Here is a 14,315-nt window from a genome sequence, read left to right as displayed (position 1 = left end):
ACCAAGGCAATCCAAAGGGGCTGCTGCTTTCCCCTGAACTGAGAGACAGCACAGTTGGTCCTCTCAAAGACCTTATCCATTCTCCACTGGCCTGTGGAGAGTCTTCAAAGGCTGCTGGCAATCCAGAGACACATGGTCTTCAAGAAGAAGGCACCATTCCACTGTACCTGTTCCTTCTGCCTCCACTGCAGGGCTGGCAGTGGTGACCATTACCTGCCCCAGGGCCTGGAGCCTCCTGTGCTGTTGAATAAAAGATACACAACACACCTCAGGCTGTGTCTTTTCCACTGAAACATCCTGAGCTGAACTTGGGCTGGGAAGGTGCCTATGTTCTCTTACAACCCTTCCAGCCGCCTTCTTCCTCACCTTGATTTCCTTGGCATTTCCCTGGTTAAATGTTTACACAAGCTTTCAAAGCCAGGGAGTGTGCGGGCAAGATCTGGGAGTGCTTCCCTTGAGCAATTTGGTTTGAGGTGTTTTAACTCCCTCCTCCCATGCTGCCGGTTTTTCCCGGCCTGGCACAGTCCTGGCTCTACTGAGGCACACCTAGACTTGGCTGACAACTGACACAGCAGTTCCCATCCCAGTGCTCCTTTAGAGCTGAGTCTGGGCTCCTCCATTCCAGCTGGCAGCTTAGTCATTCTCCAGCCCTGGGTCACTAACCTGCAGTCTACTCAGTGCCCCTCTGTCTGAAGCTGAAAGATAAATGCCCTTGAAATCTGAAGTAACCACGATAATTTTATTTTGAACAGGAAAATGGACTGTTTTTTCCCCTTATCTAATTGATTAGGAATGTCAAATATTCTTTTCTGTACACTGTGCATGCCTCTTACTTATGTAGGAAGCAGCTGGTCTAGGGAATGAGCCAAAGACTTTTTTTAACTAGAAAAAATTGAGCTTTCTTTTGTGACTTGGGGGGTGTCACTGTATTTCATCGTGAATTGACAGATAGAATCCATCTCTCTGCTTTTCCTTCTGTGTCCTGACATGTCTCTGGGAAAAGCCTGCCATGTCCCTGCTTCAAAGAACACGGCAGGTGTCCAGGAGAATGGGGGCAAGGAGGGGTCGCTGGGGCAGTCAGAGATGTTCACATCCAACAGGATGTTCACAGCTCAGGAGCCATTTCTGGCCACCTGACTGACATCAGAAAAAAATCTTGGGTTTTGTCTGGGTGGATTTCTGTCTACTTCTATTTTTGCACATTGCTGAGCAGTACTAGATGCAGCAGTTACTATCTAGAGGATGATATTAGCTTTGCATCCGCGTGACTTTCTAATTCTTTCTGTAATGGGCTTAAAATGGAGTGTATGTTCCCGTTTTTCTCAGTAGACAGTTACGCTTCTCATCTGAAATTATTCAGCCTTACACTGCATTTTAGAAAAGCCTTTCTTAGGAAGAGTCTGAAATTGCAGCGTAGGTTGGTTTGTTTCTGAGAAAAACTGTTGCTTCAGCAAGATTGACAGGTCTGCTTGGAAAACCCAATAGAAAGATGCTTCTCGGTACAGGTTGGCCAAATGTGTAATTGAACCCCCTTAAAAGATGTAGAACTCTGTTGGATCACTAATCATTGTAATGTCTGGAAGTTCATGGCAAGAAAGTTACCAATGAATAGAATTATTTTGTAGGATAGCTTGTAAAAAGTAAAGAAAAAATAAACAATCAACATTACAGATGTCACTGTAAAGCTGTCACTATGAATGTGCCTCATCCCAAAGCAGACTGCTGCAGCTCCTCATGATGATGGCCAGTGGTTTCCACAGAATTCTAGAATGGTTAGGGTTGGAAAGAACCTTTAAAGATCATCTAGTCCAGCCCTCTTGCAACGAGCAGGGACATCTTCCACTAGATCAGCCTGCTCAGAGACCTGTCCAAGTTAATATTTCCAAAGATATGTCATCTACCACCTCGCTGGGCAACTTTTGCCAGTGTTTAACCACCTCATAAAGCCTTATATCTAATCTAAATTGATCCTCTTTTAGTGTTGGGAGTTGGTGGTTTATTACAAGGGAATGTACAAAATAAATGGTAAGGAAAACATTAAGTAGTAATTTTGTCTCCAGTAACATCTCTGCTCACCAAAAGAGAGAGGAGCAATGGGTTGTGCATTGGTGGAATCATTGAAATACTGGGGTTGGCATCATCTACAGGGGGCTTATAGCTGAGTGAAGGGAGCTGGGAGACACCAAACAAATAGGGCAGCGTCTTACATCTCCTTTCACAAATGTTCACATGATTTCTCAGGACTCAGCCATGGTTGATGTCACCACCATTGCTTCCCACTTTCTGTGATTCAGATGAACTTGGCAGGTTTTCATCACACATTCCAGATGAGTACCTGGTACAAGTGAGGGAGAAAACAGAGCTAGGGATGGACTATGGACTTTCCTGGTCAAAATAGCATATATTCCTTGTGACAGATTGCTATGGGAAGTGATCATTCTGAAAATCACCTTGAAAATACCTCCATTTGGTGAGTTGGCATGGCACTGACACTGCCCTCAACAGGCTCACACATGAGATGTCCCACAACCAGCCAAGCCCACCACTTATCTATACAGGCCTCCAAGCCTGAGTCCTAAAGAGCATTAAAAATGGTCTAAAGAGCACATACACAGCCTGACCTGAATGCTTCCTTTTTGTATTGTAGTTGTCTGGTGCTTCCAAGAGGCATTTCAAATGTGGATTCGTGGTTGTTATTAGAGCTGTGGCCAGAATGGCACTCTCAAAGTGGAATATTCAGCAGTAACTGTAAGGACCAGAGAGCTGAAAAGGCTGGGTTTCATCTGGTCTGGCAGAAAACACTGGGATTTGTTTAATCAGCTAGCCAAACAACTTTCAGCATCTGCTCCCTTACCAGAGGAGGCCAAGCAACAAACATTTGCTGGATAAAAGTTTCCACCTCTGTCTCACTGGCAGGAGGGAGATGTGCCAGCTGTGCTGCTCTTCGTCACTGAGTCCTGGTGCCCAGGGGCTGACCTGGACACAGAGGCAAATATGGACAACCTGATTGTTGCCACCAGGCACAAGGACACCTGTGCACAGTAACGTGGGCTAAGTGTTTGGATTTGTCTTTTCCAGGTTTTTACTTGCGTTATCAGGAGCTGGTGAATTGCCAAAGGTTTGCAGCTGATAAAAACAAATGCCATGCCAGATCCAGGGAAAACCCCACACTCAGACGCAAGTTGCGAGCCCCAGCAATTCTTTCCTACATGTTTTGAGGTCCCTGAGGGACATATTCTTTGACAGCACCGTTAGAGGACAAGGCATAGTCTGCATGTTGAGCAAGATGAATTTTGCTGAGACAGTGTTTCCCATGATCAAGTTTAAGCAATAACTGTAGCTGTTAAATAAATCAAGAGAGGAGCTGTGCTCCTGGACTTGCTGCTGCTTGTCATACACTGGTACATTGTTCTCCTGAGGTGGGATTCACCGTTCTTGGTGTTTGCCAGCTAAAAATTAAGCACCTTAAATTGAGCTGGCTGAAAATGAAGCAGTCGAACACTAACAACCCTTGTCTCCTTCTCTGGACAAAAGAGAGAGTTGAGCACTGCCACAGCATGATTCATCCCAAACTTTAAAAATTTAAGCCAGGGAATTAAGTTCTTTTTCTGGCCATGCCCATTTCACTGTGTTTACTATCGAGGGAGATGAGACAGCTGGCTGAGACTTCAGAGCCAATGTTTAGACATCTGTTGTAAGGTGAATCCCACTGTTGTCCACCACACATGGGCAGGTTTAGGAATGCATGGAGGGCACAGCAAACACACAGGCAGTACAAACACTTGGACTTCTGCAGGGCTGCATGCTATGTTCCAGCTCTGTCCCAATTTCCTTTCTAATAAACTCCCACTAATCCATCTCCAGCACCTCTTTGTCATGGCTAACTTTGTTCAGAAATTATCTTTCACTGACCAAGTGGTTGGTCAGTGACATCACCCTGACTGCTGATGTGACTGAGCACATACACCCTTGCAGCAGGGGACAGGCTCATCTTCTGGTGGGAGAAGAGCAGACCAAAACTTTGCCAAGAAGATCTCACCTTCACAAAGCATTTGTTATTACCCAGAACACAAATCCTTACTCAGAGGCAGGATCTGACATTTGAGCATAGACAATGCAGGTAGGTGGGACCTTGGATCTGGCTTTTCTGGATTGCCTCAGGAATGTCGGTGTGCAAAGTCAATCCTTGAAACAAATGGGTTTGCTCAGCTTCGGGCGTCAGTGGGCCAAATGCACACCAAATGCCTCCTCAGACCTGCCACTTGCTGCTCCACTGCAGTGGCTGTCCCTCTTCCCTTGTGCCAGGACAAGGCACTGTTGACTGAGTGTTGAGCCTTGTGGGAGCACCCAAGAACTGCTGGTTCCATTTTGCCCAGCAGCCTATGTCCTCATTTAAGAAAGCAGAAATCTGGGGAGACATATATATACAGCTGAAGTGATGTCATTTTGTGTACAAAGGCCTCTGTTTGATTTAAAGAAGGACAGTTCCTTTCTTTCTTGCACCTGTTATTTAATCAGAAATCCCAATAATCCTCAGACAAAAGAGATATGGATCTGATCAGCCCCTTGGAGACTGTTGATTGATAGTGCCAATGAACAAGAGGCATGATATCTCAGATGTTAAATTTCTCAGGCAAGAAATCAGAATAAACAAAACAAGTTTTACTTGGATTCTTCTGCAACACAGACTTTTAAATACAGTCAGTGTGGTGCCAGTGACACTGTCACTGGAAAGAGAAATCCTGAAGGAAAAGAAACTGAGCACAAGCCACATGGGAATTGAAGAACCAAGGTGCAAGTAACAGGGCTTCCTCTCCTCCCAGTCTGGAAGCCTGGCCAGAAATGTCACAAAACCATTCATCCCACCTGTAATGTATATTGTTTTCTTATTCTGTTATATTTACTCTGGCAATAAATCAGCATATATGATATGGCCACTGTGATTAGTTCATATGGATACCTTCATAGCCTGAGTATGGTTCCATGGCAGTGGTTTGGGACAACTACCTAGCTTACCTTGAGGAGATGTTATCCTGCAAAGAGGCTAATCCTGCATCATGCCAGTGGGTGGGAGAGGTCAGAAGTGCTGAAGAGCCTGCTGCTCCCCACAAGAAAGCTGAGGGGGAGGCGAGCAGCCCAACCACAGGGTTCTCACTCCTCCGCAGTGCTGGGAACAGGCAATCCACAGCAGTGGGGATGAGCAGCAGCCCTGAAGTGCCGATGCTCCTGGGAGCCATTTGTGCTGACCGACCCCTGCACAGCAGGGGAGAAAAACAAAAAACCAGCCCAGGAGGGCCTTGTTGTGAGAAGGAAGTATTATTTAACGTGCATTGTGTTGGGAAAGGAAAACAAGGGTCCTGGCACTGGGCCAGGTCCATTGGCCTCTTTTTTTTTTTTTCTCTTTTCTATTCTTCTGGGCAATTGTTCCAGTGAGGACAATTTTTTTTTTTTGGTTGTTTTTTTGCTTTGTTTTGTTTTCTTTGGTGTTTTTGGAGTTGACAATGCACAGGGTAATTTCTTGGTTCTCTTCCTGTGTTTTGGCACAGGGACTGCCAGAATGCTTGGCCATATTTCCTGTGGCAGAGACACCACTGCCATGGCCACTGTCACCTACACCAGCACCAGTACCTGGTTTGCATCATCAGCATCAGGGGCTTCTCGACCCCCCCAGAGCTGGGGGGCAGGAGGGAAAGGCAGGAGTGTGGGCAGAGAGGTGAGTCAGTGTGGAAAGGCAGCACACATTTCTGCAGGGTGACTCACCAGCCCTTAGGAAGAAAAAAAAATAATAAAAAAAAATTCCAGCCAAATTCTTTCGGGGAGGTAAACAAGGTCACACAGCGCGGCGAGATCCTGTTTACCTGAGACAGGACGTCTTTGCAGAGCCTGAGCTGGAAGCAGGGACATGTTGACATGACTCAGGGTGGCCCAGGCAGGGAGATGGGGCTGGGGGCACCTCTCAGTTGGGGACCCCAGCTCCACCATGGCAAGGAGGGGTGAAACCTTGCAGTGGGGCTGGATGTTCTGCTCTGTAGAGGCTCTCCTTGCCACCCTGTGGCTCTGCCAGGAGGGAGAGCAGGAGGAAAGGGACCACTGGGTGATGGCAGGGCTGTGCTGGCACTCAATGCTCACCTCCAGCCCTTGCCATGCTGGTGGCCCTGGAAGATCTGATCCCCTGCTGCCCACTTGCCCGTATCCCATCACGAGCGAGTGCTTTCCCCACGGCCCCACGAGGAAGTCCCGGTGGCCACACAGTTAATTAGAGCCCATTCCAGACGCTGACTGAGTGTTTTTTCCTGATAACAAGACGTGTGTGAGTGTATGTCGCTCGTCGCTCGGGTGAATATCCTGTTCTTGCGACGGGCCAGGGAAGCGGGGGGCAGCCGGGGGGGATAGACGGGGACGGGACACAGGGCAGTGTGCCGGGATTTCGCATTCCTGGCATTCCTGTCCTGGCCTGCAATTGCAAAACAGCCCCGTGGGAAGAGCAGGGCACCCACTGGATGAGAGAGCCCAGCTCTCTTCCCCACTGGAGCATGGGCATGGGGAGGACAGGAATATTCAGGAGCAGAAGTTACCCTTACTGGAATTTAGCTCACAATATGCATGTTTTTGTTGCTCCTTCCTCTTCTTCCATCTCCAGCTCATAAGCCAGACCGCACTTCTCTCTGTATCCAGAAAAGTGAAGGATGCTTGGCATTTCCCCCACTCCCAAGCTGCTGTTGGGAACCATCATGGTGATGGAGGACACCACAGGACACTCTCCTTCTCTCAGCATTGCTTCAGCTCTTGGAGGTGCAAGAAAACCCCCATAGCCCTGCTTCATTCCCAAGGAAATCACAGAGCCAGCTCTCAGCTGGCTGCCTCAACCTGCTCCCAGCTCCTCCACCCTTGTAGAGGTGAGCCAGCATCTGCAATCCAGATATTTCAAGAATTGCAGCAAGAAGACGTCTTTTCTTTTTTTTTCTTTTTTTTTTCTTGTTTTCCTTTTTTTCCTTTTTTTCACTGACACGCCAAACCAAACACAGCCAATGCTGACCTTTGGCCAAAGCTATGTCATGATGGTTTTGTCTCACAGTCAAATCACAGTCCTCAGGTCTTGCACAACCAGGTACTTGGAAAAAAGAAAGAGCTCTTTCTTCCTTTGAAGCACACCCCTGTTCCACCTACTCCAGCTTCCCATTTTCCCTTCCACAATCTTCTGTGGTTTGGTATCTTTCTCAATGAAACAGGCACTGTTATTTTCCCACTGACCACTTAAGAAGGAGGAGTATCCCTGGCTCCCATTACCAGCTGCACACACATGTTGTTGGAAGGGGAAGAGACCAGGAGGACAGAGGACAGTGCCTCTGGTCACATGCAGAACACTGTTTTTGAGGAATTGAAAGCGTGTTATGTCTGCAAGATTGCAAAACAAAACCCAAGGATGTTTCTGCATTTTAGGAAGTGGCCAACACAGCCATTCTTAGGCCTGGACAGGCTTGTGGGAAGCTCTTGAGGGAGTCCTGGTGATAGACCTCACTGTAGCCATTGGGAAGAAAACCTATCGTGTGCAGTTTCCACACCCATGACTGGGCATGCAGCAGGGATCTCAGCCTCATCCCAGCACGTGGTGCCTTTTCACCACCAGTGAAAAGGTGGTGGGGTGAGGAGCTGGCGAGGTTTGGGGTTTGCTTGTAGCTTGGTTTGGGGGTGGGAACTTGCCACAAGCCACTGTGATTTTGGTAGGTCTGTGTGTTTCTCTGATGTATTGCTGGTGGGGGAATCCCTGCAATACTAGGTCAGGGCATCTGTGGGACTGCAGTCAGCACCAGCTAAGCTGCCTTTGCTCAGCAGGGAGGCAGCTCCTTGCTGTCTCAGGTCCTGTATCTGTAGGGAAGAGCTGCTGTGCATTGCTCCCGATTTCCTTCCTATCATGGAAGGGCTTTTTACTCCCCGCAAGAAGGGAACTAAGCCATGCTGCAGAAGAAAACCTGCAGAAGAAAACAAGACAAAGAGAGCTTCTGCACTTTAAACTCAGCCCCCAGTGCTGCACAGAGGCTCTTTATTCCTAAATTCATTACATTCAACTTCTTTTCAAATTGCCTTTTATACCAGTATCTGAGGAGAGCCCTGTTATTGGGGAAGGGCAGGAAGATTTTGGACAACATGTAGACAAGGGCCTTAAAAATACACTTGGGTGTCTAGGAGAAAAGGTGTCAAGGTCTGACACTCACTGGCAAAGTCAGTCCCATCCTGAGATTGCTTGGGAAGAGGTAAGTGTGTGTCCAGTACTGTTCAGAGAAAAGGTTCAAAGATCAGAAGCTTAATCGGAGCTCCAGTCACTCCAGGATTCCAGCCCAGCCCAGGGCTCCCAAGCAATCCAGTTCCTTGGGAATGGGAAAACCCCAGCAGGGATTCACTGGACTCTCAGAGGATTACAGTCTGAATGACTAAACCTGTTAGGTCACTCGAATGCTCTGCTTCCTTTTATGGTCAAAATCAAGTGTCAGAAACACAGGTTTCCTCTTTCCTTAGAACTTGGTTTTCTCAGTACCACAAATCAGAGGACGCAATGCTAAAATTAAATGTCTGAAAGCACATGCATAGTGTTGCAATCCTGCTGCCTTGCCTACTGGTCTGTGTAATGCATGAGTTGGGTAACAAACAATAGAGGTTGGAAATAGCCAGGACAGAGATTTCCTCTTTCAATTGCAGAATTGTTTCCTTGACTGATGCGTGCATAAGCCAGGTGGCAAAATGCTTGCCCTGACCAAGTTTCCTGGCAAGCAGGAGGGGTCTTTGGGTGAGGGGTGGAAAGGAGTGAAAGAAAAAGTTCCCAAAAAGCAAGTCCTTCCTTTGAGCTTTATCTTCACCCTCCCATTCCTTTACAGGTTCACTGTGTCTCTCAGTAGCAGTTTCTGGCAGCTCTTCACAACTTCTCAGGTCCTTTTTTCAAACCCGTGGGTGGGAACTATCAGCATCCCAGGCTAGCGATGGAGAGCTGAGATGCAGATGCCCACACCCAAGGACTTCTGCTAGCTGCCAGAAGCTGGCACTGTGAGCTCTCCCATCCAGTGCCACATACCCCAGGGAGCCAGCTCCTGCCAGTACTGGGGAGCAGCAGACCTAGCTGCACTCCCCAGTTCAAGCACAGCAGTCACCACCTCTCTCAACCTGCAGGAGTCCCAGATGGAACCTCTTCTAGCCAAGCACAGGCACCCAGCCTTCCAGGCTATTGTTTTCCTCCACTCCAATTCAATAGGACAGTATTTGAGGTTCAGGACTCATCCACCTTACTCACAGCTCGCACTTGTGGCACTTTGGCTTTGTGGTCGCAAGTGTCCCAAATGGCAGGGACACTGTCAGCAGTGATGACATCCTTCTGCATTTTGCACCACAGCACAGGCAATGCACCACAGTGGGTACAGCAGCACTATGCCAGCTCCCAATGTTTGTCTTCTTCCTGGATGGGTGCTCACATGCACCCAGATTCCTTGGAGGATTTTTAAATCCAAGCTCATAAAATTCTTGTTTTCCAGCTAGAAAAAGGAATCCCCTGTTGCTGGCTGTCCTTCCTCAGGGATTAGTGGTGTATGGCACCAGGAAATCTCCAAGTACCCAATGCTTCTTCAACACCCTTCCACTCAACCCAGGTCTTTCCCCAAAAAGAGAAGCAGGTCCTTAACCCAAACCACTCCAACCACTTAACCTCTTGCTTGGAAAAAGCCACACAAGATGAACTTGCAATGAAATATCCCACTTTCTAGGTTAGAGCAAGGAGGAAAGGGAGCAGGGCTCAGTCCTGGGCTGGGGGGTTGCACCTGGCTCCTCCTCTGTGTTCCAAGTGGGAAACTGGAGCAGATTTTCTGTCCCACATGGCAACAGCACCTGGCTGCTCCTTCCTGGCCACAAGCTTTGAAACCATCTACAAGACCTGAGTAAATAAATAAGTACAACAATAGGTCACAGCATACCCGGTGGGACTATCCATGGAAAAGGGAAAATACATATCATGGGGAAAAAACTGCAGATCCTGTCTGTTCAGCTGCTCCTTTCTGTTTCATTTAGCACACTTGAAGGTGACCATGCTGGGAAAATGCTTTATTCAATTACTGGGCTGTTCACATCTGCCTCGGTGGAGCCAGGAGAGCCTCATCCCAGCCAAATCCAAGTGCAAGGAACACCCATTTCAGTCCTTTTACCACCATCTGACTGCACCTCACTGCAGCCAGAGAGATGCTCTGATGTGTAAAGCATCTGCCATCCCTCCAGGGGACAAACCTGCACCACTGGCTGTCACCTCACTGCAGCAGGCACTGGTCCTGCCCTTCACGGACCAGGAGCCTCATCTGTATTTGTTCATCCTTCTGGGAGGGAGCTGCTCTGCTCCTCACCCAGCCTGGGATGCTGGAAAGCAGGGTCTGCTGTGAGTGAGAGGTGTGCTCCTGCTTCGCTCCACCGGCCAGAACTGCCTCAAACTTTCCAGGGCAAGGCTATGCTGTGATTGTGGTGTTTTGTCCATGGCTACCGGGTTTATGGGACACCAGGGAGACCCCCTTTTCCTCCCATCCCCCTCCCAGTGCAAGCATTTTGTTTTTCTTCTTAATTAGTGGAAAAAATTCCTGAACCTGTCAGAGGGAAGGAAGGTCTTTTCTCTCTCTCTCTCTCTCTCTCTCTCTCTCTCTCTCCCTCTGTGTCTCTCCTCGGTCAATTACTGAAATGCAAACAATATCCATGGTCATGGTGAAACATTTTTTCCACCTAAATAACACCTCTGCAGATTTTAAAGGCACAGGCCACTTTGCACAGCCCCTCAGCATGAGAGATGACCAGTTTCTGAGAGTTTCTGGGAGAAACTAACACCCAGCATGCCCAAATGTCAGCTCTCCTGAGCACCCTCCCAGCCTGCTGATATCCATGGAGCCAAGGTCTGGGGAATGCTGAAATCCCGTCCATGGGGGAGCTGCAGGAGTGCAGAGGGGCTTCCTTCTGGGAGCACACCTTGGTTCAGTCATCAGCACTTTTCCTGTGCTGACCTCATCTACTTTTGTCTCTGATGTTGTTGCTCACAGCTGAAGAGACCAACAGTAGCTGACACCATCTCCTCTGCTCTTCACTGTGTCTCTGCTGAGATTCCTGCTGAAAAATTGTTTCTCTTTATGCAGAAAACAGCCAAGAAGGGCCTGGGTCTGGGGACCAAACTGCCTTTACTGACCACATCAGCTAGCTTTGGCCAGGGCCAAAGGTCGGGACATTTGGGAACTTGGGATTTTCCGAAGCTGCTGGGGCAAGACCTACGGCCAAGCTACTTGCCTGGTGTTTCTGCAGCATCCATTGAATTTCTGCAGCATGTGCAAAAAAAAATTCACAGCAAACATTTTGAAAAGTGGATCGACTGTCAAACCACAAACCTCCCTGCTGCCTGGGTCCCTGCCGTGTTTGGGTTGCTGCTTAATCCCTTGCAAACAGCTTTATTGAGATAGCAATAAAAAAGTAATAAAACAAGAGGGTTGTTCCCCTTGAGGCTGCTTTTACTCCAGCCTTTGCTGTGAATCCAAGGCAGTCCATCATGCCAGAGTCCCGTTTGGTATCTGCCTGGCTGGGGGAGGAAAAATGGTAGGTAAACCCTGCCATAATTTTATATTTTGGTATCTTTAATCTCCTGGCTCCTCTGTCAAGAGCCCCACAGATCCACTGCTGTGAGTATTAACTCCTGGTGTCAGCACTCCCTGCAGGGAAACCACAGCGTTTGGGGTTACCTCCAGTTTCTCTCAGCACTCAATTTTTGGGGGGCTCTGTTGTTGCTTTAAGCCTGCGATGAAATCCACAAACAGCTGAGGCTGCCTGGCTTATTCGCAGTGTCTTTTAAGATGGGAAATTCCCAAGCCTGCCACAAGTTCCCTTGGTCACGGGCAGATCAGGGCTCAGGGAGGGGCAGCACCCTTTGGTCACGGGCTGACTGAAGGCAAGTGAGGAACAGCTGCATGCTCAGGCAACAGGTTTTGTTGAGGGTTTTTTTCCTAAACAGCTTTTAATTCTTCATATTTTCCTCCTTCTTTGTGCCCTGCTTTTCCCTTGGCACAGCTGGCTTCTCCATCCCCGGGGCTCACCAGATATCTGTGCATGGATAATGAGATAGGACCACACTCCAACACATCCCCATCCCACCCTGGGATAAGGAGGGATGGCACTGGTTTCCACTGAAACCACGTCTGGATAATGGGTGGGTCAGGCTGCAGGACAGGGTGGCTGTCACAGATTGGGCACAGCTTGGGCCAGGGAGGCACGAGCTGAGCACAGGGAGGGGAATGCCTCTGTGGGCTTTGTGCCACATGGCTGGGCTGGAGAAGGTTCTTCCTTTGAGCCACAGCCAGGTGTGGGGAGAGTTTAAGCTGTTTGTGTTCCTACTACCAACAAAATAAGCAGTCAAAGGTTTTCCTGGGCCTGTTCTTGCAAACTGATTTTCACTTAATTTACCCATGAAACAGCTTTAGTATTGCAAACTGTCAATGCTAAAACCCACAAAGTGTGGCTCTAAAACACAGGGGGTTTGCTCATTGCACCTGAGCAGCCCACAGCCTTGCTCTCCCATCTGCCTGCTGCTTCCAGGAGCTGTGTTATCATGGGAGGATCCATTGCTGCAGCATCTCTCCGCTGCCTGGAAGGCTGGATATATTTCCTCCATCAAAAGTTGAACCTCCTATTAAATGACATATCCTAAGACTGGGCCTTTAGTTAAAGTAGCAGTTGAGCAATTAAAGCAGGGAGAGTTGCCAAAACTCCCCAGCTTCTCTGAGATCACCTGTAGCACTGGGTGCACCAAGCTGGCATCCCCACATGGAGACACTTTGCAGCAGCGAGCTGCCAGGATTTATTTCCTGAGCCTGGCTTTGAGGAGTGGGTTCCAGGTGGGTTCCAGGTGCCAGGGCTGGCAGCCTTTCAGCACAGGTTCATTCCAAGCTGTTAAAAGCATAGAGAACTCTTGCAGATGGGGTTGCTTGGGGACCTCTGTGAACACCTCTATGGTGTGCCGGGCCTTGGGACACAGAGCCCTTGCTCCCACTCCCCAGTCCAGGATGATGCTCCCACACTTCCTGTGCCTTGTACCCCTCTTTGCACCCTTCTCAAAGTCCCTGCTGGCAGGCCCTCAAGCCCAAAGAAGTCTCATGTCAGATATCTTTCTTTTCACTGAATTATCCTATGGAAATCAGAGTGGGGATTGCAATTTTGCCTCTGTTGTCATTCTTAGAGGCAGACAGACCTCACTGTTACTCCCTCCCTTTGGAGGATCAGAGAAAATGTGTAATCACCCCAAAAAAAACCATATCCAGCAAGGTGCACACCCATGAGTGTCCAGCTTGTCCTTCAAGGACATCCTGAACTGAAGTTCCCAGGTTCACCACTGCAGCACAAATCTCCACTTGGGTTTATGTTCATCCCAGCTGAGCCATGGACTGAGGGTGCTGTGCATGTGCTGGGGGGACTCCAAAACTGAGGCACAGGGCAGGACCTGCCTTTGCTCCCCACAGCATGGCACCCAGTGCCAGCTGTGTGATACCTCCCTTGCTGGGAGGAAAGGGAAATGCAATGGCCTTTCCGACCAAGGGAAGGAGCGCTGCTGTCTAGACGATGTGACTAAGGAGGGAAGGGGCCAACTGTTTGTACAGCTTTGGGAAGTGTAAACAGTGTTGACTGTCCCAAGCCCTTCAAAGCAGAGGAATCCGGAGATGGGATGAAAGCACAGGGAAATTCTGGCCGGGTGTCCTAGCAGAGCAGCTAAGGAGAAGGGGACCTGTTCAAGACAAAAACCCCAGCACCTGAGTCATTTCAAACCAGCCCAAGAGAGGAAGGAGGAGCACAGCATGGCCGTGGGCAGGGCTCTGCGTGGGCTGTCAGGACTTTCCCAGCTTTGGTTGCTTCTCTCTGCAATCTCAGAACAAGTGTCCTGAAAAGGAAACTAGAGGCCCTGGAAATCCTGCTGTGCCCTGTGGTGAGCTGGTTTGGCCTCTGCTTTTCATTCAGCTCACAAAAGAAAGAGAAAATGCTGTTCAAGAGGTGATTTCCCTTTTTTTTTTTTTTTTTTTACAACTTTAAATACAGTACTGAGTATAAATTAATCTTACATTAAAAAAAGGGAAAAAAATTAAAATAAAATAAAACAAAACCTCACCATATTTACAAACCGAAAGAATCAGATTTTGGAACAGAAAAACAAAGTGTCTTAAGACTCGAGGGCTTGGGGATGGAGGGAGGGAGCAACGTGCTGCCTTGGCAGTGGTATGAGAAGTGCTCTGGGCTTGCAGGAGGTGAGGACTGGGTTCCTCCACAACTTGTAA

Source organism: Lichenostomus cassidix, chromosome 1Aa, assembly GCF_008360975.1.
Source record: "Lichenostomus cassidix isolate B80296 chromosome 1Aa, HeHo_3.0, whole genome shotgun sequence".
Classification (NCBI taxonomy): domain Eukaryota; kingdom Metazoa; phylum Chordata; class Aves; order Passeriformes; family Meliphagidae; genus Lichenostomus; species Lichenostomus cassidix.
The sequence above is the reverse complement of the archived record's forward strand: the minus strand, read 5'-3'. Positions refer to the sequence as shown.